The sequence below is a fragment of the Monodelphis domestica genome, chromosome X, assembly GCF_027887165.1.
Source record: "Monodelphis domestica isolate mMonDom1 chromosome X, mMonDom1.pri, whole genome shotgun sequence".
Lineage (NCBI taxonomy): Eukaryota > Metazoa > Chordata > Mammalia > Didelphimorphia > Didelphidae > Monodelphis > Monodelphis domestica.
In genome coordinates this window covers 38,150,165-38,177,171 of record NC_077235.1, presented here as the reverse complement: position 1 = coordinate 38,177,171, position 27,007 = coordinate 38,150,165, and the positions used below count along the sequence as shown (strand labels likewise).

General features: G+C 41.0%; 1 protein-coding gene and 1 long non-coding RNA gene across 9 annotated transcripts in view; one reads left to right on the top strand and one right to left on the bottom strand.

The window, feature by feature from the left end:
- Positions 1 to 27,007, top strand: part of LOC100617194 (transcriptional repressor protein YY1-like) — a 179,059-nt gene that overhangs the window by 28,701 nt on the left and 123,351 nt on the right. For all 8 annotated transcript variants that reach the window (XM_056808918.1, XM_056808919.1, XM_056808915.1 and 5 more), the window contains exon 2: positions 16,822 to 16,922. The gene's annotated coding sequence lies outside the window, so the exon portion shown is untranslated. The remainder of the gene's footprint in view (positions 1 to 16,821; positions 16,923 to 27,007) is intronic.
- Positions 373 to 21,371, bottom strand: LOC130456104 (uncharacterized). Its single transcript, XR_008914439.1, has 2 exons — positions 21,112 to 21,371; positions 373 to 886 (listed from the first exon to the last, which is right to left on the bottom strand). It is a non-coding gene; the product is annotated as an uncharacterized LOC130456104 (long non-coding RNA).

The following is a 27,007-nucleotide window of genomic DNA, read 5'->3' as shown; positions in this document are numbered from 1 at the left end:
GGGGTCTTTTTAAAACCTTACTTGATACCTCTTTTCCCCTAGAGATTAGATGGCAGTGCTCCGTGATTGTGCTCAAAGATACAGGGGACCAAACAAGGATTTGAACCTGGTGGATAATAAAAGAATTAAGCACCATGAAATCCTGATAGAGACATTAATCTCCCTTGTGTGACCAGGTGGGCAAGTGGAATCAAATCATAATTTCAGTAATGATTACATGAATGCCGGAGGTAGATTGTGGATTTTGAAGAAGTCTGAGCTAACTCCTCCCTTTGAACAAACTCTCACTTCATTGTGGTCCAAAACATTGCCAGTTACTTAAGTTACTTACACCTCAATCTTTCACCTCCACCAATAAGGATACACTTTTAATTTTCTCACCATTTCAATCACTTTATTAATATACCTGATTCAAAGGGGCCCTGTGACAGCTATGTGGGTGAAGAAGGATACAGGAACATATTTGACTTGCGTCATCTAGTGTCACAGGAATGAGTGTAGTTGAGGCTCAGTTCTTGTGCAAATATGACATTTATAAACAGTTGTGCCTCGTGAAAAGGATATTATCTGACAGTTTGTGGATCTGGGGCTACTTTTTGAAAGCCATCTTCACAGACACTTTGAGGAAATCATTGTTGTCCATTTGTTATAGCACCCAAAGCTCTTGTGGTATCCTCTTTGGAAGCTTTTATGAAATCCAAGCTTACCCATTGAGAGGGAGTCTTATGGAGCCATTTTCTTGGGCTTTTCTGGAGTGCCATCCATACCCACTAGTTGTTCAGGCAAGAAGTCTGACTTTCAGGATCCATATTACTCTTGATCACTCATCCAATCTCTTGTAGGAGAAAGCCTTCAGGCAATGAATCTGGCTTCTTGGCCTAAACCCCTATAAATTAGGAAACAGAGATCCCTTATAGACCAGGAAGAGTGGGAACAACAGGTTTTCTGGGATTTGGGGAAAGTGGAGACCTGCAGCCCTGACTTGTGAAATTGTCAGTGTTGAGGATAAAATCAAGTTTGCATTGTAGCCTTCTCTAGAGATCTCCCTGAGGAAGTATGACTTGATTCCCCTTACCTGTAGGCCTTCCACCTTCAAACTCTATGGCAATATTGACCCATGATATCCAAGGATAAGACGTTTGAAAATATTCACCCTTTCTTTCTCTAGGAATGAAAAAGTTGATTTTTTTTCTTTTTAAAATTAATCTCAAAAAGGAAGATTCTTTAAAATTCTATTTTTCTTCATGTTAGGTCATTTTGCAAGCAGTTCATCACAATAGGGAAAGGAAATTCAATTTCAATTTGAATATATTTTACCAGTCTTTGCCTTTGATGACTATTATCTAAAGAATTATTTTAATTCCAAAGCCTCTGACCTCCACTTCATCTTTTACAGGAATTCTTCAGTCCTTGGCAGGGAAGGAATGAGAGAGCTTTCCATTTTCACCATACCAGTCTTTCTCCTTCTGCTCTTCCAGAAAGTGTGATAGGTCCTTGGGTTTTCCAAAATAAAACTGAGCTCAGTTTGGTCAGCTGCCCAGGAATTGCCCACCTCCCCAGTCCTTTCTCCTAGCTCCACTACACCCAAGGGAATCTGTGTCAAGCTTGGAGAATTTCTGTTTCCAGTGGAATGCCCTGTTTTGCTGAACATTCACTTTCCTCATGCCTTCTGAGTCCACCCTGCCCAGCCTGGCCTTTTTTTTGGTGTTGGTCCTTGTGGTGCTGGTAATGAGATTTTTGGTTGACTTCTCTCTCTCCCCCTCTCCCTCTCCCTCTCCCTTTCCCTCTCTCTCTCCCTCTCTCTTTCCCCCTTTCCCTCTCCCTCTCCCTCTCCCTCTCTCCATCCCTCCCTCTTTTTCCTCCTTTCTCCTATCCTCCTTCTTTCTCTTCTCCATTTTCTCTACCTCTCCCCACCAGTATCTTTGTTCCTGTCAAATGGTTCTACCTCAGAAACTCATATTTTATTAGTAGAAATGACAGTAAAGAATTACTACCCTCTGATTTGCTTCTGTGCCCTAAGAACCATAGGATCTCTTTATTTGACTTGCCCCTAAAACTGCTCCTTAATATTGTCTCTTCTATTAGAATTTAAGATCCTTGAGAGCAAGGACAGTCTTACTGTTCTATCTGTATCCCCAGTGGTTGGCATAGAGCTTTGCCCATAGCTTTAATAAATCATTCATTCCTTCAATCAATCATTCAGTAAAGACACCCACAATCTCTAAGCCCTTTCAGTAACTTTATTTAATAATCAGATTAAAAGGTAACCCTATGACAGATCTGTGGGATGATGAGTAATACAGAGATATCCTTGACTTTTTTTCAGGAAGCATCCCAAGGATGCCAGTGACTGAGGCTCTCCTTTTGAAACCTGGCATTCAGAGATAGCTCTGGTTCCCTAAAAGAATAGTTGCCAATAGCCTGTGGTTCTGGGCCTCCTTTTTTGAAGATGTAGTAAGCATGGAAGTATTCATGGATGGAAGTAAGCATGGGATGTCTAAGAAATTTCTTACCACCAAAGACTTAGATTATATCAAATGGTTCAACTTGAGAAAGGGATATGATTTTATCAGTAGAAATGACATCAAGAAATATTTATTAATATCTGTTTTCCTTCTGTACCCCCTAAGGACTACAGGAACTCTCCATATGAATTGCAGCTAAAACTCCCCCTAAATGTTTTCTGCCCAATGAGAATTTAAGATCATTAGGAGCCAGGACAGTCTTCCTTTTTTCTCTTTCTATCCCTAGGATTTCCCCTGTATTTTACCCATAAAAAGTATTTAATAAATGATTCATTCATATCATCATTCAATAAACATACCCAGATTCTGAGGCTTTTGATCACTGTACCTTATGATCTGAATAATGGGCAGCCTTTTGAAAGATCTGTATGTAGATGGGCAATATAGCAATAACTTTGTCTTCTTGCAGTAAGTGTCCCAAGGATAAAGGTAGATCTAGCTCTCTTTCCCTCGAAGCCTAGCATTCCAGGGCATCTCTGCTTCACTAGAATGACAGCTTCCAGTTGCTTGTGTATCATTGTCTTCTTTCCAAAGTTGTGATGAGCACTAAGCTGTCGCAAAGGGAGTCTGAATGAGTCCTCTTCACTGGTTCTTCAGTAGAACCATCTTTGCCTACCAGTTGGCCAACCAAAAAGCCTGGCCTTTAGGGGTTACTTTTGTGAAGCAGTGATGAGACCCAAGATGTTCTAAGGGAATGGTTTGGATGGATGACCAATTGGAGCCCTCTTCATGAATACTTTTGGGAAGCCATCTATGCCCATTCTATGAACCTGCCAAAAAAACTGTGGACAAGGGCCATCTTTCACATTCTCCCTGGAAGACATGCCTAGGAGAATTCCTTCAGGAAATAGTTCTTGGACTGTGATATATCTCCATTGATGCTATATTCTCCTGAATAAGGGAATAATGCTCAAAAATGGTGCCTGACATGACCAAGGGATTGGCAAAGGTTGGGAGGAAGGATCCTTATCCAAATTAGTAACTGAGAAGCATATCAGATAAAGGTCCATATTTCATCCAGGGGATCTTATTAGCTCATAGCTCTCATTATAAAATGTGCATGCCATCCTTAGGGCCTCAGGCTTCATGGGGACACAGAGTCCTAGAATGCTTACAGAGGGTGAAGGCCTGCAGTCCTGATTTGAGGACTTGTCAGTGACCAGGCTTCAAACAAGCCTGGCCTCCACCCTCCTTTCCATTTCTGCCTTAGTAATTGCCACCCTGCCCATATATATAATGGACACAATTGGCTAAAAGTGCATGTATTCTCTGGGTTATGACACCATAGCAAAGGATGAAGCTTTTTAAAAATATAATATGCATTGTAAAAAAAGCCCTTGATTTCTTTTTTGGATAAAATAGTTGATTCTAATTTTTATTTTTATGTACTTTATAACCTCAAACAGGATTAATTCAAGAAATTGCATTTTCCTACATAGTATTTTATTGTACAAACATGCCAAAAGAAAGAGGCTTTTTGGAGAAACAACTGAAACAAAAGGGAGAGAATATATAATTGAAATGGAATATATTTAAATTTGCTTATACTAACTCTTACCTCTAGATCATTGTCCTCACCAAGCCTTTGACTTCCACTCTATCTTTAAAGTAAATTTTCCCATCTTTGGTGGGGTGGGCAAGAAAGCTTTCCTTTTTAATCAAACAAGGACTTTCTTGTATTCTTCCAGAAATTGTAATGAGTTCTGGGGGTCATGTACTAGATCATCTACCTAAGTTTTTATCCTGTCCCCCACTCTCTCACCTCTACCCACTATTATCACTTCCCAGGGAGTGGGTATTGAATTGTTGGCGCTTGTCTGCTGGTGCTCTGCTGTGCTAGAAGCTCCTTTCTGTGACAGAGAAAATGGCACCTCTTTAAGACACCCTGACTAGCGGGGGCCCAGTGTTGCTCCTCCTTTGGGGAGAGTGGGAAGAAAGAGAAAGGGGAGTAAGTGGCAAAGCAGGCCCCAGGGCTTCATCTGTTTAACTCTAGAAGGAAAGTAAAGCAGAAATCTTATATTTAAGCAGGCTTGTGGTCCAGACCCTGGTGTAGGAGTCACTGTTAAATCACTCAGGATGACCAGTAGATGCATAGGGGACCCACTAGTATAAGTATGGAATGAGACACTGTGAACCTTTAAAGGGATGACATTTTCTGGGCTTCAAGTGTTGGGCACATGACAAAAATATTTATAGCTGCACTCTTTGTGGTGACAAAACATTGGAAAGTGAGGGGGTGTCCCTTGATTGGGGAATGGCTGAACAAATTGTGGTATATTTTGGTGATGGAATACTATTGAGCTAAAAGGAATAATGAACTGGAGGAATTCCATGGAGACTGGAACAACCTCCAGGAATTGATGCAGAGTGAAAGGAGCAGAACCAGGAGAACATTGTATGCAGAGACTGATACACTCTGGAACAATCAAATGTAATAGACTTTTCTACTAATAGCAATGCAATCATATAGCACAGTTCTGAGACACTTAAGAGAAAGAACACTATCCACATCCAGAGAAAGAACTGTGGGAGTAGAAACACAGAAGAAGAACATTATTAATATTGAAGTTAGATGGGTATGATTGGGGATTTTGACTTTAAATAATCACTCTATTGCAAATATTAATAATATGGAAATAGGTTTTGAACAGATATACATGTAAAACCCAGTGGAATTGCTTATCGCCTCCCGGGGAGGTGGGGAAGAAGGAGGGGAGGGAAAGAATATGAATCATGTAACCATGGAAAAATATTCTAAATTAATTAATTTTTTAAAAGAGTTGGGTACATGGAGCACTCTTCACAGGCAACTCTAGGTAGCATGCTGTGTATCACTGGTAGACCAGGTTAACTATGCAGGCCCTGGAGCACCTTACTCAGGCTCAGCTTGAAACTAAACCACAGGAGTAAATCTTCAAATAACCTAGGAGCAAACCTGATTTCTGAGTAAACTAGCTGATCCAAATTATTAATGGAGATCCCCAGAGGAGGCTTCAGCTCAAACTTGTTCAAAGTCTAAGCACTGACAAAATCCTCTTCCAAGGCAATAGAAATCTGCAGAAAGGCTCTAGATCTGGGTTTTGAGGCTGTCTGAGTATCATTGGGTGAGAACCCTGCTCCAAAAGGAAGGAGATTAGAGGGCATCTGGTCACCTTTACCACCCCAGAAACTGAAAGGTGGCCCATGCCATCTCCCTTCACCATTTATCAGATTACCCTGACCAGCCTTGGATCTGCTGGGCCATATACAAAAGGAGCATACATGGTGATGGACCAGTCTATTGGAGTAGAGCTTCAGATGTGAATTGGTGTTGTCTAGACATGTGCAGAAGGGACAGGGACCAGTCCAGGGGAGTGGAAGCTCAAGCGTGAGTCACTGTCATCCTCACCAGTGAGTATGCTGAGAGACTGCTAAGGGGCAGAACCTTTGAGTCAATTGACATCTGTATATATAGCCTGTAGCTACTGTGTAGATCAGCAGGGGATCCTTTGTCCCTGGAGCCATCCTATGTTCTTTCTGTTTTATTTATGGAGGCCAGTAAGTCTTTTAATATGTTCAGTCCTGAAGAATGAGGAAGAATGTAGGAAATGCCATCTACCTAAGCTCTCTAATTTCCTGCAAAGGTGTTCCAAAATACAAATCTTGGTGATAATTTATGAAGGGCTTTCCAGCTTATCCTGCCCAGTACATTCTTGCTCTACTCTTTAATTAGTGTCATGTTTCCTCCTTAGCACAGGGATGTTTTCTGGCCCTCATTGGGTTCCTACTTCCCTCTCAAGCTGTATCTTACTTTTTAGTGTCTTATGTTGATTGGGAATTGGTCAAAACAAAGAGTGAAATGGGAAGAGTTAATGAGAAATTCTTCAATATAGGAATTTAACAGCAAAGGTTATCATTTTACATAAAAGAAGAGCTGTTCCCCAAATGCAAATTGATTTATAGTGAGCCTCAGCCATAGTTCTCAGGACACTGGATGACCCAAGTCAAGGAGGTTTCTATATAACTTGTCATCTTCCAGATCTGTTGTGGGCACCTCCTTCATCATCAAAGTGATTGAAAGTTGAGAGAGAGCCAGAGAGTGCTAGCCTTTAGGGAATGAATGAATATTAGAAGAAAGGAACGAAAAAAAGCATTTATTAAATGAGTTGAAGGTAGAAAATTATGTGCTAAGCACTGGGGCACTGGGGTCACAGAAAGAAAAGTAAGACTGTCCTGACTCTGAAGAATCTGAATTTCTCAAGGAGAAGACATTATTAGGGGCCGGGGGGGGGATGGGCACAGTCACAGCTACAGTTCAGATATAAACATCCTGTGGTTCTTAGGGTCCTTAGAAACAAAGCAGATGCCAATGCCAATTCTACTGAGAAAACTTTCTGATTTCTGACGACCCATTTCCCAGTGTCCAGGATTTTGGAAATAAGAACACTCTTTTCTGGATCATCAGTAGCTATGACTCAAGCTACTGCCCAAACTGTGGCCATTCTGCTTCTCCACAGAGGTTGCTTCCCAAGTTGATTTCTAGGGTCTCTGGAGCTGCTTCTGTGCCCAGGGTTGTAGACTGTCACCACCAAGATCTGAAAGGAGGAACTTCCAGTTAAGATGGTGGCTTAGAGAAAGCTAAAGCTCAGATCTCCGGAAAACCCTTCCCAACCGATCTCAAACGATAAGCTCCTAAGGCGCCGAAATTCAAAACGATCAACAGCACAGACCCTGGGAACCCTCCTCCTGGACCTGGACCCGGTTCAAAAGGTACGGCTCCCCTCAAAAGCCAGAACCCGAGATCACTCGGACCTCAGGGGTAGGAGCGCAGAGTCCAAGGCTCCCGGAAGCCGCAGCCCGGCAGGGCTCAGAGAGCAGAACCCTCAGGGCAGGCAAGACAGCCTCACGGGCTGGATCCTGCTATCCAAGTCTCAGTGAAAGTCCTTGCCCTCGGAGCTTGGGAAAGCTGCAGCCCATCCCCCCTGAAGGCCGACGAAACAGCCTCACGGCCAGCGATTCTGAAGGCAACTTCCGGAAAGCGAGCCGGGGGGAGAGTGTGGCCTCGTGGTCCGACCCTTCCATTCCAGTTCCAGTGAGGCACATTCAGTTTAACCCAGGGAAAGCTCATAGAACCATCTGCCCAGGACTAAAGCCTCTGATCACCAGACAGAGATAAGAAAAGCTAATCCTCCACATTCAGAGATGACAAACTCCACAGAAGCACAGAAGCCCCAAAATACCAAGAAAAATAAGAAGAAAGGGGCGACTTTGGACACATTCTATGGAGCCAAAATACAAAATACAGAGCAGATAGAAGAAGATATACAAGAAAATTCTCCAAAATCCTCCAAAGGAAATAGAAACTCTCCATAAACCCATGAAGAATTTGAATCAGAAATGACCAAAAAGATGGAAGCCCTCTGGGAGGAAAAGTGGGAAATAATGCAAAAGAAATTCATGCATCTACAAAACCAGTTTGACCAAACTGTAAAAGAAAACCAGGCTTTAAAGCAAGAACTAATAAAGCAAAGCCAAAACACCAAGAAATTAGAAGAGAACATAAAATATCTCACCGACAAGGTGATAGATCTGGAAAATAGGGGGAGAAGGGATAATTTAAGAATAATTGGACTCCCAGAAAAGCCAGAAATAAACACCAAACTGGACATGGTGATACAAGATATAATCAAAGAAAATTGCCCAGAGATTCTAGAACAAGGGGGCAATACAGCCACTGACAGAGCTCACAGAACACCTTCTACACTAAACCCCCAAAAGACAACTCCCAGGAATGTAATTGCCAAATTCCAAAGCTATCAAACTAAAGAAAAAATCCTACAGGAAGCCAGAAAAAGACAATTTAGATATAAAGGAATACCAATCAGGGTCACACAAGACCTTGCAAGTTCTACTCTGAATGATCGTAAGGCATGGAACATGATCTTCAGAAAGGCAAGAGAGCTGGGTCTCCAACCAAGAATCAGCTACCCAGCAAAACTGACTATATACTTCCAAGGGAAAGTATGGGCATTCAACAAAATAGAAGACTTCCACCTTTTTGCAAAGAAAAGACCAGAGCTCTGTGGAAAGTTTGATACCGAAAATCAAAGAGCAAGGAATACCTGAAAAGGTAAATATTAAGGAAAGGGGAAAAATGTTATCTTCTTCTTTTACTCAAACTCTCTTCTATAAGGACTACATTTATATCAATCTATGTATACTAACATATGGGGAAAATGTAATGTATAAATAGGGGGTAAAGAAAGACCAAATAGAATAATGGTTCTCACACAAAGATTCACATGGGAAGGGGAGGGGAAGAAAACTCCTATAAGAAGGAGAGGAAGAGAGGGGGGGGTTACTTAAACCTCAATCTCAGGGAAATCAACTCTGAGAGGGAAAAACATCCAGATCCATTGGGATCTTGAATTCTATCTTACACAACAAGGGTAAGGAGAAGGGAAAACCAAGGGGGGGAAGGGGAGAGGGAGAACAAAAAGGGAGGGAAAGAGAGGGGGGAGGGGGAGGGAAGAAAAAGGGAGGGACTAAAAAGGGAAACATCAAGGGAGGGGACAAGGGGCACTGATTCAAAGTAAATCACTGGACTAAAAGGTAGAGCCGAAGAAGAAAAGGTTAGAATTAGGGAAGGCAATCAAAATGCCAGGGAATCCACAAATGACAATCATAACTTTGAACGTGAATGGGATGAACTCACCCATAAAACGTAGACGAATAGCAGAATGGATTAGAATCCAAAACCCTACCATATGTTGTCTTCAAGAAACACACATGAGGCGGGTTGACACCCACAAGGTCAGAATTAAAGGATGGAGTAAGACCTTCTGGGCCTCAACTGATAGAAAGAAGGCAGGAGTGGTAATCATGATATCTGATAAAGCCAATGCAAAAATAGACCTGATCAAAAGGGATAGGGAAGGTAATTATATTTTGTTAAAAGGGACTCTAGACAACGAGGAAATATCATTAATCAACATGTATGCACCAAATAATATAGCACCCAAATTTCTAATGGAGAAACTAGGCGAATTGAAGGAAGAAATAGACAATAAAACCATACTAGTGGGAGACTTAAACCAACCATTATCAAATTTAGATAAATCAAATCAAAAAATACATAAGAAAGAGGTAAAAGAAGTGAATGAAATCTTAGAAAAATTAGAATTAATAGACATATGGAGAAAAATAAATAGGGATAAAAAGGAATACACCTTCTTCTCAGCACCACATGGCACATTCACAAAAATTGACCATACATTAGGTCACAGAAACATAGCACACAAATGCAAAAAAGCAGAAATAATGAATGCAGCCTTCTCAGATCACAAGGCAATAAAAATAATGATTAGTAATGGTACATGGAAAACCAAATCTAAAACCAATTGGAAATTAAACAATATGATACTCCAAAACCGTTTAGTTAAAGAAGAAATCATAGAAACAATTAATAATTTCATCAAGGAAAATGACAATGGCGAAACATCCTTTCAAACCTTTTGGGATGCAGCCAAAGCGGTAATCAGAGGCAAATTCATATCCCTGAAAGCTTATATTAACAAACAAGGGAGAGCAGAGATCAATCAATTGGAAATGCAATTGAAAAAACTCGAAAGCGATCAAATTAAAAACCCCCAGCAGAAAACCAAATTAGAAATCCTAAAAATTAAGGGAGAAATTAATAAAATTGAAAGTGATAGAACTATTGATTTAATAAATAAGACAAGAAGCTGGTACTTTGAAAAAACAAACAAAATAGACAAAGTACTGGTCAATCTAATTAAAAAAAGGAAGGAAGAAAAGCAAATTCACAGCATTAAAGATGAAAAGGGGGACAGCACCTCCAATGAGGAGGAAATTAAGGCAATCATTAGAAATTACTTTGCCCAATTATATGGCAACAAATACACCAATTTAGGAGAAATGGATGAATATATACAAAAATACAAACTGCCTAGACTAACAGAAGAGGAAATAGAATTCTTAAATAATCCCATATCAGAAATTGAAATCCATCAAGCCATCAAAGAACTTCCTAAGAAAAAATCCCCAGGGCCTGATGGATTCACCTGTGAATTCTATCAAACATTCAGAGAACAGTTAACCCCAATACTATACAAACTATTTGACATAATAAGCAAAGAGGGAGTTCTACCAAACTCCTTTTACGACACAAACATGGTACTGATTCCAAAACCAGGCAGGTCAAAAACAGAGAAAGAAAACTATAGGCCAATCTCCCTAATGAATATAGATGCAAAAATCTTAAATAGGATACTAGCAAAAAGACTCCAGCAAGTGATCAGCAGGATCATTCACCATGATCAAGTAGGATTCATACCAGGGATGCAGGGCTGGTTCAACATTAGGAAAACCATCCACATAATTGACCACATCAACAAGCAAACTAGCAAGAACCACATGATTATCTCAATAGATGCAGAAAAAGCCTTTGATAAAATACAACACCCATTCCTATTAAAAACACTAGAAAGCATAGGAATAGAAGGGTCATTCCTAAAAATAATAAACAGTATATATCTAAAACCAACAGCTAATATCATCTGCAATGGGGATAAACTAGATGCATTCCCAATAAGATCAGGAGTGAAACAAGGATGCCCATTATCACCCCTACTATTTGACATTGTACTAGAAACACTAACAGTAGCAATTAGAGAAGATAAAGAAATTGAAGGCAACAAAATAGGCAAGGAGGAGACCAAGTTATCACTCTTTGCGGATGACATGATGGTCTACTTAAAGAATCCTAGAGATTCAACCAAAAAGCTAATTGAAATAATCAACAACTTTAGCAAAGTTGCAGGATACAAAATAAACCCACATAAGTCATCAGCTTTTCTATATATCTCCAACACAACTCAGCAGCAAGAACTAGAAAGAGAAATCCCATTCAAAATCACCTCAGACAAAATAAAATACCTAGGAATCTATCTCCCAAGACAAACACAGGAACTATATGAACACAACTACAAAACACTCGCCACACAACTAAAACTAGACCTGAACAAATGGAAAAACATTAACTGCTCATGGATAGGATGAGCCAATATAATAAAAATGACCATCCTACCCAAACTTATTTATCTATTTAGTGCCATACCCATTGAACTACCAAAATACTTCTTCACTGATTTAGAAAAAACCATAACAAAGTTCATTTGGAAGAACAAAAGATCAAGGATATCCAGGGAAATAATGAAAAAAAACACATACGATGGGGGCCTTGCAGTCCCTGACCTAAAACTATATTACAAAGCAGCAGTCATCAAAACAATTTGGTACTGGCTAAGAAACAGAAAGGAAGATCAGTGGAATAGACTGGGGGAGTGACCTCAGCAAGACAGTATACGATAAACCCAAAGATCCCAGCTTTTGGGACAAAAATCCACTATTCGATAAAAACTGCTGGGAAAATTGGAAGACAGTGTGGGAAAGACTAGGAATAGATCAACACCTCACACCCTACACCAAGATAAATTCAAAATGGGTGAGTGACTTAAACATAAAGAAGGAAACCATAAGTAAATTGGGTAAACACAGAATAGTATACATGTCAGACCTTTGGGAGGGGAAAGGCTTTAAAACCAAGCAAGATATAGAAAGAATCACAAAATGTAAAATAAATAATTTTGACTACATCAAACTAAAAAGCTTTTGTACAAACAAAACCAATATAACTAAAATCAGAAGGGAAACAACAAATTGGGAAAAAATCTTCATAGAAACCTCTGACAAAGGTTTAATTACTCATATTTATAAAGAGCTAAATCAATTGTACAAAAAATCAAGCCATTCTCCAATTGATAAATGGGCAAGGGACATGGATAGGCAGTTCTCAGATAAAGAAATCAAAACTATTAACAAGCACATGAAGAAGTGCTCTACATCTCTTATAATCAGAGAGATGCAAATCAAAACAACTCTGAGGTATCACCTCACTCCTAGCAGATTGGCTAACATTACAGCAAAGGAAAGTAATGAATGCTGGAGGGGATGTGGCAAAGTAGGGACATTAATTCATTGCTGGTGGAGTTGTGAATTGATCCAACCATTCTGGAGGGCAATTTGGAACTATGCCCAAAGGGCGACAAAAGAATATCTACCCTTTGACCCAGCCATAGCACTGCTGGGTCTGTACCCCAAAGAGATAATGGACAAAAAGACTTGTACAAAAATATTCATAGCTGCGCTCTTTGTGGTGGCCCAAAACTGGAAAACGAGGGGATGCCCATCAATTGGGGAATGGCTGAACAAACTGTGGTATATGTTGGTGATGGAGTACTATTGTGCTAAAAGGAATAATAAAGTGGAGAAGTTCCATGGAGACTGGAACAACCTCCAGGAAGTGATGCAGAGCGAGAGGAGCAGAACCAGGAGAACATTGTACACAGAGACTAATACACTGTGGTATAATTGAACGTAATGGACTTCTCCATTAGTGGCTGTGTAATGTCCCTGAACAACTTACAGGGATCCAGGAGAAAAAAACACGATTCATAAGCAAAGGATAAACTATGGGAGTGGAAACACCGAGGAAAAGCAACTGCCTGAATACAGAGGTTGAGGGGACATGACAGAGGACAGACTCTAAATGAACACTCTAGTGCAAATACTATCAACAAAGCAATGGGTTCAAATCAAGAAAACATCTAATGCCCAGTGGACTTACGCGTCGGCTATGGGGGGTGGGGAGGAGGAAAAGAAAATGATCTTTAACGAATAATGCTTGGAAATGATCAAATAAAATATATTAAAAAAAAAAGATCTGAAAGGAGATGATGGTGAAAAAGTGAACTTCCTAGCACATACTGGCCTTCCTCTCTCTGGCCCATCTAGCCCTTGCTATTTCATCAGGGTTAGTTTATTCTGTATAATGGAGTTCAAATTTTTCTAATTATACAATTCTCTGTCCTGTTAGTGGTAGTTGGTAGGAATAGTTTAGCCCTTCTCAATGGGAATTATTTCTTTAGATGACTGTGATAAACAGGATATTTGGTCTGGAGAATAACTGCCACTCTCAAGACTCTTCTCTTTATATGCTTCTTGGAGATAGCTTGTTAGGACTTGTACCTTCTGGTGGTCAGGAAGGTGAACCCAATTTCAACAGTCATGTCTCTGCTCATTGATGGCTCTGGGTATGTCCTAGAAGTTCCATGAGAATCTCTGTCTCTGTTTATTTTTTCCCATCTTTTCTCTCCTCTCCTCAAACTTGTCTCCTACTGCTTCTCTCAACCTTGTCCTTTCCAAGCCCTTAACTTTAGCTCTTGCTAGTAGGTTGATGTATAGAAAAATTCCTCATTAACTTTTCCTGTCACACTTGGCTTGGGGCATTAATCAATAGATATGACATAGAAAAAGTAAGATATGAATTGACAGAGAAGCAGGAACCCACGTGAGGGTCAGCAAACATCCCTATGCTAATGAGGAAGTGTGGTTATTTCATAGAAAAACAATGTGCTGAGCAGGATGAGTTGGAAAGCCTTCTATAAACCATCACCAAAGACTACACTTTTGAACACCTTTGCAGAATTTGGAGAGCTTAGGTAGATGGAATTTCCTATATCCTTCCTCACTTATCAGAGGCAAAAATAATAACTGCACTGGGCACTGAAGAAAAACATACTGGTATCCAGAAGTCAAGGTGAAATGGAAAGACCACAGGATAGTGCCAGAGACTGATCTAAACAGTAGCTGTAGACCTATGTGAAGAGATGACAGTTGGCCCAAAGTTTTCACTCCTAAGCAGCTCCTCAGCATATATACTGCTGATGATAACAGTGACTTGTATTTAAGCTTCCACTCCTCTGGACTGGTCTTTGTCTTCTCCTCACGTGGTCTAGTACAGGATTGACAAAGGTTTACAAGTTCGCGTGCCCAAACTGTAATTTTAAGCTGCCTGTGAGCCTCCTGCATTACCCCAGGGAGTGGAGGGAGGAAGTGCTTATTTGGGTAGCTGGAAAGAGGGGCAGGGCATGCCAAAAATGTCCTTGGACACTGGGAAGAAGCGGAACAGAGGAGCTCCCCCTTTACCAGCTGGGCACGTGCCAATATTTTGCCATTGCTAGTCAAGTAGGTCCAAAGTTGATTACTGTAATTTGGGGATCGGTGAAAGGAGATGGCTTACATCACTCCATTCTGGATGGTGGAAGTGACCAGAGCCCTCCCAAGCCCCTCATTTTTGGGGCCCAGCTCTCAAGTACAGTCTTGCCCATGACACTTAGCCTCTCAGCTCAAGAACCTTTGTATAGAGGGTCCTGCAAACACGGCCTTCCAAGAGGATTTGGATGAAAAGATTCATCATTCAAAAGCAAGCAAAAGGGGATGATTCCCAGAGGGATAGGGTCAGTATGTCACCTGTTGGTCCTCAGAGACAGAGTAGACCAGACAAACTTTTGGACTGTGTGGACAACAATAGAAGGAATCCCAGTGCAAGCAGGGTACAGGTGTTGGTCTACCTTATGGCAGCAGGTGGGGAGCAGTTGGTGCTCAGAGAGTAGTGATGTTGAAGCCTCAGGAATGTTTGGGAGTTTTAACAGAACAAATCCCACCCAACCCCAGTAATGCATTTGGGCATTCCTCCTCCTTCAGGAAAGTGGTGTCTGAGCAGAAACATGAAAGAAATCAGAATTTAACTCTATACCATCTTCATTATCATGAATTCTAACCCACCCACCTATACCTTTCAGGACAATGCCTAACAAATGTCCTTTCAATGTGGCACTTTAGGGGAAATGATTACTTTCTATATATGAGAAATGAGCATCAAAAAAGTGCTAGTTATGAGAGAAAGCTCCCTCTTCCCATCCAACAATGGGCTGTGGAGTTCCCTAAAGGCTGAGTTACAGGTGGGAGGTAGGGCAGAATATTAGTCTGGAAATTTTGTTATTTTATTCCAAACTGAGTTTTCTGAAAGAAGTAATTCTTATTAGGAAACAAAGAGAGTTTTGTGATTAGGCATTTGAAAATAGCCTGGGGTCTGTGAACTGGAACATCTGTATTCATGTGGGGATGCAAAGATGGAAGTGCCATCTGGTTGTCTGCAAAAATACAGTGAACCAAACCAAAGTTTGGACCAGGTCCCAATAATGGAAGGTATCTCAATGTCAAACTGAGGTAGATAGTGATCTTACTTGTGTGATCCAATTTCCACACCTGTATGGTGTCAAGAGATGTTCAACCATTCCCCAATTAATGAGTATCAACTTGATTTCTATTCTTTACTACCACAAAAAGATCTGCTAGAAGATTGGCTAACATGACAGCAAAGGAAAGTAATGAATATTGGAGGGTATGTGGCAAAATTGGGACATTAATGCATTGCTGGTAGAGTTGTGAACTGATCCAGCCATTCTGGAAGGCAATTTGGAACTATGCCCAAAGGGCACTAAAAGACTGTCTGCCCTTTGATCCAGCCATAGCACTGCTGGGCTTGTACCCCAAAGAGATAATAAGGAAACATATTTGTACAGGAATATTCATAGCCGCACAGTTTGTGGTGGCAAAAAAAAATTGAAAATGAGGGGATGCCCTTCAATTGGGGAATGGCTGAACAAATTGTGGTATATGATGGTGATGTAATGTTATTATGCTCAAAGGAATAATAAACTGGAGGAATTCAATGGGAACTGGAATGACCTCCAAGAATTGATGCAGAGTGAGAGGAGCAGAACCAGAAGAACATTGTACACAGACTGATCAGTAAATTCAAATGTAATGGACTTCTCTACTTAGTAGCAATACAATGATCCAGAACTATTTTGAGGGACATATGAGAAAGAACGCTATCTACATCCAGAGGAAGAACTGTGGGATAAGAAACATAGAAGAAAAACAACCATTTGATAACATGGGTCAGTGGGGCTATGACTGGGAATGTGGGGACTCTAAAAGATCACCCTAGTGCAAATAATAATAAGGAAATGGGTTTTGATTGATGACACATGTTAAACCCAGTGGAATTGTGCGTCATATATGGGAGGGGGTGGGTGGAGGGGAGGGAAGGAGCATGTGTCTTGTAACCATGGAAAATTATTCTAAATCATCAAAATAAAATTGAATAAAAAATAATTTTAAAAAGATCTGCTAGAAATATTTTGTACATATATGTCCTTTTTCCTTTGTGATGTATAACATTCATGGAGAGATTGATTGGTTAGTGTTCTTCATACTGGAAGAGGACCAAAATGACATCACTATTGATGATGCCTTTTGACTCATGAGTAAATTAGATTTAAGCGAGACAGTTGCACAAACTCATTACCCTCACACTCTCTTCCAGAGTCATCAAAGTCCAGTGGCAAGACAAAAATCAAGACAACTGGTGATGACTTGGGGTGCAGTGGATGGCGTTGGTTTCTTCAATATATAACCAAGTTCTAGGTATGTGATATATGATATGCTAACTTTGAAAAAGTGAGGAAATTTCAAGGGTTGGGGAGGCCCATGAGCACCTGGAAGAGGAATTGGAACATTACAAAATTATACAGAATTTGAGAGTTGAAAGGGATCTCAGTGGCCATAGAGTACTTTACAATATCCATGAAGGAATCCCACCATAACATCTACAATAAGTCTGTCATCCAACTTCTTCTTGAAGACCCCCCAGAAAGGCAAACCTACTACCTTGCTGGGGTAATGTCCTCTACTTTGGGAAAACTGAGTGATGAGGAAGTTTTTACTGACATAATCTAAATTTTTCCTGTTGCAACTTCTCCCATTTATTTCTCTTCTGCCCTCTGGAGTAGTACAGAAAATAACCCTTCAAAAGATGATCATCCCATTCCCCTCTGTACCCCCCACAATTCCCCCACCATTTTTCATGGAATCAAGGTTCTTTGTGATGCTGATTGCCTACCTCTGGACATTCTCCAGCTTTTTAATGTCCTTAAACTATCATATAGAAGATTGAGTATTTTACTTGGTAGTCCTGGTGAGGCCTGATAAGGTCAAAGTTGAGTGGATCTTTAAGCTTCCTCTTTCCCAGAGCTGTGTTCCTAATGTAGTCCAAAATGGCATTAAGTTTTGAAGCTATAGTTGACTAAAACCCCTGGATCAATTTCAGAATAATTATCTCCCAAACTTAAGCTCAAGAAATTTATTTTTTGTACCCAAGTTTAAGACTTTATCTTTATGCCTATTGAATTTCATCTTAAATTCAGCGCCAGTATTTTAGTTTGTAATATTCTTTTTGGATCCTAACTCTATCATCTACTGTGGTAGTTGTTCCTCCCAGTAGTTTGGTATCTGCCAATCTGATGAGCATGCCATCTATGTTTTTTATCTATGTCATGGATAAGGATATGATTTCACTAGTGTTGGGAGCTCCCAGGTAAGGGAACTCCCTCTACCTGGGCAGGTCAGCAGTGATGAAAATCATTAATATAAATGCTAAAATAACATAATATAGATCCATAGGGTCCTCCCTGGAGACCTTCTGCCACATTGACACTGAACCATTCACAATAGCTCCAAGTTTGGTCACTCAACCAGTTTTGTTGAAAAACATCTGATTGTACTACCATCTAATCTATATTTCTCCATCTTCTTGACAAGAATAATATAGTACTGCTAATTATCATTACTCAGTATATTCTCTGGAGGCACTGCTGGCCACTCAAAGATTATTTTAGCAGAAAAGTGAAATCACAAGATCTGATTAAGGAACATTATTCTGTTCATGGTATGAAGGTTTAATTGTAAGAAGGAGAGAGCAGAAGCAAGACTTGAAAGATGGAGTGGCCACACTAGGATGGTGATAGGAGCAACAGAGGAAAGAGGGCACAGGTGGAATGTTGACTCATAAGACAGGTGAGAACTGGAGACATTGATTTGGGAGTCATCTTTAGAAAGATGTTAATTATGGAGCCATAGGAGTGAATGAGACTGTGGAAAGAGAAGAGTTCTGAATAAGTTACTGCCTCATAAGCCCTGCTGCCCCAAGAGAGAACACAAAGATTTCTGTCCCACATATAGAAAGGAGGAAGAGGAACTGGAAGTAAGGAGGGGACTGAGAATAGTCTTGGCTAAAGGAGCTCATTTGTAATTACTGTAAATTTCGATATTTGCAAATTTAGATTGTAGGATTGTAAATGTAGAGATGGAAGGGACCTTAGAGATCATCAAGTTCAAACCCCTTGTCTTAGAAAAAAGTAGTCAGTCTTAGGTCACCCAGATGGTAAATGGCAAAGTCGTGTTGATCAGCATTCTTTGTACTGGTTAGGCAGAATTAAGCAAATTTCAAAGGAGCGGCTCACCTCAACTCTTCAGAGCAGCCCATTGCTCCAAAGAGGGTTTGTTTTCCCTTGCCTGCTTGCCCAATTGTAAGCAATCTGACACAGACAAATAAGCTTCATCTGGGAAGAAATCATAGCTGGGATGAACAGCACAAAGTGTATTCTTGTTCTGAGCAGAGCTTCACCACTCTGTGGGAGCTAGATAGAGATCTTGGGCCACTGGCACCACACTGCTTCTGGAAGGCCAAAACATACTTCTGATTTTAAGTGATTACTCATGTCAGCTAGGTATTATCTCTGGCCTGCTGTAAGCAGCACCTTCCAGACTCAGCACTGTGGCCTGTAATTCCATCTATCCTATGCAACCTAGTTGGTTGCATAGGTATGTTTCTCATCAAGGCTAATGGAGATGACAGGGCTGTCTTAATTGCTTCTGAACATTTCCCTTGTGCCCTGCCCCTCTCCTTCCTTTTCTCTCCAGAAAAAAATACAAGGCGAGGGAGAGGGGAAGAAAGAGAGAGGAGTAGGAGGAAAGGGTGAGTGGGGATTGCTGGATTCATCCAGGATCTGTTGCTTTTACCAAATTACTCTGTCTTTTCTGTATCATATAAATCTGGAGGTTCTCCCTCCAGGCTATATACAGCGCTCCGTAAATGATGGATAATGAGGTTGGAGCTATATGCTCTACCCTACTTTTGAGTCTGAAGTCTGTTATATGAGGGAAATGACATTATTGAATTGAGAAATCATGTTACCTTAATCTCTGGTTTTCCTGGGAAGGGTGATTTGGCAATTATAAAAGCCAATATGCACCCACCCAGCCTGTCCTACACACTCAGTTCTCCCTTTGAGTGCCAGTATAAGACTGTTGAGAAGCAATGAGTGACTGGATACTGAGCACCTTTAAATGCTCACTTTTTCAGCATTTGCTTTCTTGTCATTGCTGAGTGTTTAGAATGGAGTTTGCTAGCAGCAGCAGGTACCCTGGGAAACTTGGGGGACTTTGCCCTCCCCTGTCCCACCCCACCTCTAGTTACCCAGATCTCAACAGGTGACCAGAGAGTCTAGTTACAGGGACCCTGGTGATCCTCACAAGGGCCCTTAGTCCATTCTTAACTGTCCAGATCCCAAGAGGAACTTGGAAACCCAGCAGGAACAGGCCACAAGGATCTCTTCCCCATTTCCCAGTCACTCCTAGGTGTTGAATGCTAACACTCTGCCCAGATGCTGTCCATTCTCCGCCCCTTCTATGCCTTCCAAACCACGTTGGAGGTAACCAAGAGATCTCTTACACTTGGAACCTCAAGCCGACTCCCCTTTGCAACAATTGTTGGTTCAGGACATGGCTGTTGATACTTCTTGTATCAACAAGATACAAGAAGGCATTGGCTTGTAGGCAAGCATGAACTCCAATAATCCTTCTAGTAAACTGGTGAAATTCTGAGTCATGTTCCCTGCTGCTTCACCCTCTGAGGCTGCCAACTAATCGATTATTGCACCCTAAGGCTTCCTGGGCTTTGCCATTCTCCTTGTCTCTAGACCCTAAGAACGACTGGGCCTTTCTGCCTGTCAGCTGATTTCTCTCTTATGTATTATCTCTCACAATTAAAACATAAGCTTCTTGAGAGTAGGGCTTGTGCTGCCTTTTTAATTGTATTAAGCAGGGCTTAGCACATAGTGCTTAATAAATTAGGCCGTTAGCTGACACAGTGGATGGAGGGCAAGACTTGGAGTTAGGAAGACTTGAGTTCAAATCCTGCCTCAAATATTCACTAACTCTATGTCCCTAGGTAAATCACTGACTCTCTATTTGTCTCAGTTTCTTCAACTGTAAAGTAAGGATAATGTTAGCATCTGTCCCTTGGGGTTGATGTGAGAATCAAATGAGATAATATTTTCAAAGGGCTTAGCATAGTGCTTGGCACATAGTAGACACTACATGAATACTTATTTCCTTTCCATAAATGATTTTCCATTTCATTTGTAACAGTTATCATTTGGGCCCCACTTATTCCTGGCTACTGATAAAACATGTATCTCCTGGAACAACCAGCCAAGTACCATTGTTTCTTCAAAAGACAATCCTCCCTGTCAAATTGGGAGGAAGAAGAAATTCTCATTGGAAGGAAAAGTCAGTTTGTTGCCCATGAGATAGTAGAGTAATTTCTGAATTGATGGAACAATTTCTCCTTTTTTCTCATAGCCAGGCTCCTTCCCATGCCTCTGGCTCTACCCACCCTTCAGGGGACTTTCCCAGGAGTGATATGGTTAACTGCTTGAGATTGAAGTTTACTAATTAATTGTGCTATGGCCCAGACGAGGAGCAGAGTTCTTACCATTTGGAGCAGTTAGCTTTCAGTCACATCTGTGATGAGGCTTCCGCTGTCATTCAGCATCCTGAAGTGTTCTTCGGATGCTGGGTTTGTGAAATGTTGTCTGTCTCTGCCACAAAACCCTGGGCTCCATTTTCCCCCTTCTTCTTTCTGTTTTCCGTACCAGCTCCAGTCTAATTGGTTACATCCTGCCACCCTCAGGCCCTGAGCAGTATTGCTCCTTCCCCTCCAGTTATATAACCATGCTCGCTCGCCTTATTATCTTCTTGCTTTCTTATCTCACATTTTTTCTCAAGCTGAGCATCTCACTGTGAGTTCTTGGCTACGTGGCTCACTTTACCTCTCTGGCTCCTTTAAATTCATTTTGAGTAAAGTGAGACAGTAGATTTGGTTGAGCTGCTAATTCTTTCCCCACTGAGTATCTGTATTTGACATACTTAACACTGGGCTGAGTACTTGGAGGATGCAGAATTACTTACAACACAAATACTGTAGGTATCACAATCATTATCTCACTGTCACCAACCTACCCCAGCCCCAAAGGCAAGGAATTCAATGAAAGGGAAGTTTTCAGAGGGATATCTGTGTCTTTCTGTGTGTGTGTGTGTGTGTGTGTGTGTGTGTGTGTGTGTGTGTGTGTGTGTCTCAAGACAGCTATCCATCCAGCATATGACCTCATGGAATGCAGGTAAAGCTGACTGGCTTTTTTTTCATTGAACTAGAGGAGAAATGGCAGTGCTAATCTGTTTATTCCATTGTCCCTTAGAAATCTGAACCCCATTCTGGTTTTATAAGATTATTCTCTTACAAAAATTAAATAATATGCTTTGAATGATAATACATTTATAACCCAGTTGAATAGCTTCTCAATAAAGGAGGGAGACAGTTTGGATCATGTAACTTTGGAAAACATATGTATAAATTTGTTATTGAAGTAAAATAAAGATAAAATTTTTTGAAAATTAGAAATTGGAACCTCAGCAACCAGTTTAGATTTAATGAATTTCTGTAGTTGGTGATGGTGATATAGATGACTTATTAATTATAGAATTCAAGAAAAATTCAGGGTCAGAAAGAAACTTTGAGATCAGCTAGTCCAAACATCTTATTCTTCTGGATGGATACCAAGGCCCAGAGATAGAAAGCATCTTGCATGAAGATATATAAACCAGCGCTAGACCAGAAGTTTCTCACTCTGGCAGCTGGAAAAATAAGTAAGAAGGTGATAGTTTCTTTATACTCTGCCCTGGGCAGACTCTAACTGAAAGAACTGTGCTCATTTTGGGCACCCCCATTCAGGAAGGATATTTAATCCAAAGAAGGGCAATCTAGGGATCTTTGTCTTAGAGAAGGGGAAACTCTATTGGGGGAGGTATGATAGCTAGCTTCAAGCCTTTGAAGGGCTATCATTAGAACAAGGGTCAAGACTTACCCTATTTGTCTTCAGGAGACCAAACCAGGAATGATGGACCAAATGCAAAGAACAAACAGGCATAATGTCAAGAGGAAGCTTCCTAAACATCAGAGCTATCCCTGGTAGAGGATTTGCCTCAGGGGATATTTTTAGGCTTAAGGGCCAGATGACTACTTGTTGGGGATGCTTTGCAGAGGATCCTTCTTCAGATATCTGAAGGGTAGTTGAGGTCCCATCAAAGGCAGAGTCTGTGACTCAGTCTCCTGATCTTTCCAATATACTCCTTTGGGTCTTTGTCTTTTCCTGTGTCAACTGAGACACCTGTTCCCCAGGATGAAAGTCTTTCCTGGCTATAAGTTTGGAACCCTTCCAAATGGCATATGCCCATTTTAGACACATTTGGAGAGGGGGAAGATTTCCTATTGTTTCGTATCAGATGTGAAAATAAGCACACCCAGGGCTGGAAAAAAAATGACAGACCTAGAGAGACTGAATGTAATGCCTGAAATGTAAACATATGTACATGCATATGTATGCCTCTGTGCATATACACATACATGTTTATGCATGTTTGCATGTGTGTATGTATACCTAACCTGATAATTGACCAGATTCACCAAGATGTATGTAAGTACACAAGTGCTGACAGATCTATGACTTTATAATAATGTGTGTCGATATAGGTCTAGATATGTGTTTTATATATATGTCCACAAAGATACATATGCATTTGAGCCAAGTCTCATTGTTGTCTCCTCCTGTCATGGAGATGACCCTGGCTTCCTAAAGGCTCTGGCAGTAGAGCCCAAGCTCTGATAGTATCTCCTAAGGGCAGACTGAGAGATGGTGGAAAGTGTGTGCCTTTCATCTAAGGATCAGCTTCAGAGGGGCTCATTATCAGCAGACCAGCCACCAGGAGAGGCTTTTTGTTGTTTTCCTGGGGGCCGAGGCAACTCCCCAAACTGTCAGCTAAGCTATAGAAGGAGTGGTTATTGGCTTTCAGAGAGGGGGTGCCCACATCAGGGAAGTATAGCAGATCATCCAAAGGATCGAAGGGTGTTTGTCTCTGCTGCTCCTTCCTGTTTCCATGGGAATCTGGAGGGGGAGGGCGGTTCTCTGCTTACGGCATTTGCAGGCAGAGCCTTGTGTCTTCATGGAGGAAGTAGAAGGAAGGAAGGAAGTGGGAAGAAAGGAATTGCTAGGAGGGGAAGTCATGGTGTTGGCACGTGATCCTCCAAAGCCAGCTCATTCAACAAGAATCATCCCATTTTGGGGTTCTGCCTAGTAGAAGCCTTGCAGGTGAAATGACTTTTTTTCTTTAAACTGATTGGTAAAAAAGGTTCCCTTAAGTCCCAAACAAAAGAGCCCTTTAACCTGGAAAAAGAACAGGTCCTTAGGCAACGGTCCTGCCTCCATGCTGCTTCATCTTGTTCAGCAATGCAGATCCCAACCATCCGAAGGAAGACACTACTAATTTGTTCACCTTTGTCTCTCTTGGGAAGCAGGATTGGGGCCTTTTGCTAGCCTGGCAAGACCAGCTTCTTGGCTGTTTTGCTTTAACTTTAGAAGCAGCAAGCATGGCTAAGGGAACGTGCCCATGCCATACCTAGCAAAAACCATGTCATTTCCACACGCATGTGTTCCTCTTCTAGAACCTTTAGGTAATATTTTGGTTCTCTTTTATTTGGGACTAATGCATTGTGTCTGGGTCGGTGCTGGTGTTGTGTGTTCACCTATCTATCTTGTTTAGAAATGGCAATGAACTAGCTTATTTGGATTGCATAAAAAGCAGTGTGGTGGCTTGTATGAGCACATTAATTATTTAGCATTTATCTAAAGGGGGGAAATGCAGCTTGTTCCCTAAAGGTGCAGGAGTTGCTATGAAGGAATATATTTCCAACTAAATGAATGTAATCTGTGTTTCCTGGAGGCCAAAGCCGTCGCTCTTGCTTTTCTGCCTGATTTCCTTTGAGCTCTGCTTTATGTAGGCTTTTGCTGTGGACATGTAGTCCTCTGTCTATGAGCCCTGCCTGGCAGAGTGGGTTCCTGATATGAGGATCCAAGGACCTGAATTTACATCCTGGCTACAAAGCATTGCTCAAACAGGGCTTAGCTCTAGGGTGCCAGCACCTAAGGGATCTGTACTCTTTCTGGGGAAGGAGGTATATATAGTATCTTGCCTGTGCTGAGCCCCATTCCCTTGCTTTGTGTCCCAGGACTGTGCTGGTATGTACCACATTGAGATATGACTGCCCTCCTCCCCAGGGACCCTGCATATTTCTAGTTGTGGCTCTGCCTAATCAGGCTACATAATAGCAGTGTGATGCTGGGCTAGTCTCCCTCTCCAGGTCTCCTTTTCTTCATGTATAAAATAAAAGGTGTTGACATTATAATATCTACTTTCCTCTTCATGTACAAATCTGTAATCCTGTTATTTCCTTAGTGTTGGAGAACTGGTACTGGTCCATTATATTCAGAAGCTCCCATGTTGCTTTAGGTTCCAATGCTATCATCTGGAAGAGAACCCTAGGTCAGTCCCATTTCTCTTTGTTTAACAAAAATTACATTCCTGACAGGGTCACTATTTTGAGGATAGAGGATAAAGATGGGCAGTCCTCAAATAGCAGAAAGTGTTACATAAGAAATCAGGACACCTGGGTTCTATTCACCCCTCTCCCACTAAACATCTATATCACCTAGGACTAGTCACTTATCTTTCTCTGAACCTCATAAAATTTGAGAAGTGGAGGTGAGATACTTAGGGATCATCCAGTATGAATACCTTGTTTTGTAAATAAGGAAACTCGGTCCCAATAAAGTCAACTCACACGTGGCTATGGTTTTATCTTCTGTAAAACAAGAGAATTGGATTCTGTCTCTTCTAAGGCCCTTTGTAGATCTAGATTCCATTAATTTATTTAAAAAACTTTATGGGATTATAAGATTATAAACTTGGAGTTGAAAGGCAACTTAGAGGCCAGCTACTCCAAACTCCTGTTTTTCCATATGAAGAAATTGAGAGACAGAGATCCAAGGCCACATGTCTAATAAGTGACAGAGCTAGGACCTGAACCCACCTTCTCTGCCTCCAAATCCAATGCCCATTTCACTGTGTGAGTACACCAACCATCCAGGTAATGTTTAGATCTTGTGCCATTGCACTGGCTCCACAAGGTCATATATATTGAATCTCCTGTCCTCATATTGTCCCTAGCCTAGAGATCAAGGGCTACAAATGAGGGTATTTGCTAGCATCTACATTAGGCAATGTTACCATGAGATGCTGGAGAAGTAACAAACTGCAGATGAAGCTTGACCTCTGCCTTCTTGGAGTTCAATCTAGTTAGTGAGTCATAGGACATAGACTAGAACAGACCATAGAAGTCATTTAGTTCCTTCATTTAATTTCACAGATGAGGAGACTGGGGCCTAAAAAAGAGAAGTGTTTGTCCATAGTCACAGTGTTGATAGGTGGCAGAGATAGGGTTTGGACCAGAAACTACAAACATGGGCAGACTTCAAGAGATAGTGGAAGATAGAAGGGCCTGACTTACTTATGGACCATGGAGTCTCGAAGAGTCAAGAACAATTGAACAATAGCAAGCTATAAATCCTAGTTTGTCTTGTTTCCAAATCCACTGTTCTTTCTACTTTTTGCCATCTTTGGAGGAATAAGTCCTAGGTTCCTAGAATATGCATTATTTGGTGAATATATTAGAGGAGCTTAAAACAAAGTTCTATTTGAGGCCCAAGTGAGAAACAGATTCTTCACTTGGGGGGGGGGGGAGGGAGGATGTTGGGAGCAGAAAAGAAGTGGTGTTTCACTTCGTGTTAGAAAGATGGACAGATATTCAAGAATTGAAGGAGAGGAAAGAAGGCATTCTAGGCAAAGGCAAGAGCATGAGCAAAAGCATGGAGGTCAGAGAATACAAATCATTTGAGGAGAGGGGAAAAGGAGAGAGTAGAGTATTTTTACTAAATAATAGAGAACCTAGAAGGGGGCTATCTGAAACAAGATTCTAGGATTTTAATCAGTGCAAATTAATTGAGTAACTGGAAGATTTTAGGTGGTAGAGCAGTTATTCATCTATATTGCTAGAGGGAATTGCCTTACTGAGAATTCTTTTTTTCAATGAAATCAGAGATCCATTAAAAAAGGCGATTCAACTCCTATGCCACCTCAGTCCTTTCCCCCTAACCTTTCTTTGAAATCTCTCCTTTGATTGACTCTATTTTTCACTTTGGTTTGTGAATGTAGGTGGAGGCTGTGTCTAATCAATGGGGAAATTATCGAATTGACAACATCTCTGACACACAGTCATGGCTATATTACTGAAAGGGACCTTAAAAATCATGTGATCCAACCCGTTCATTTTTTAGATGGTGAATCCATAGCCCAGATATGTGACATGATTTGTCCAGGTCACAGTAATACTAAGTTGCTGAGTCAGGATTCAGACCCAGGTCATCTGATTTCCAATCTAA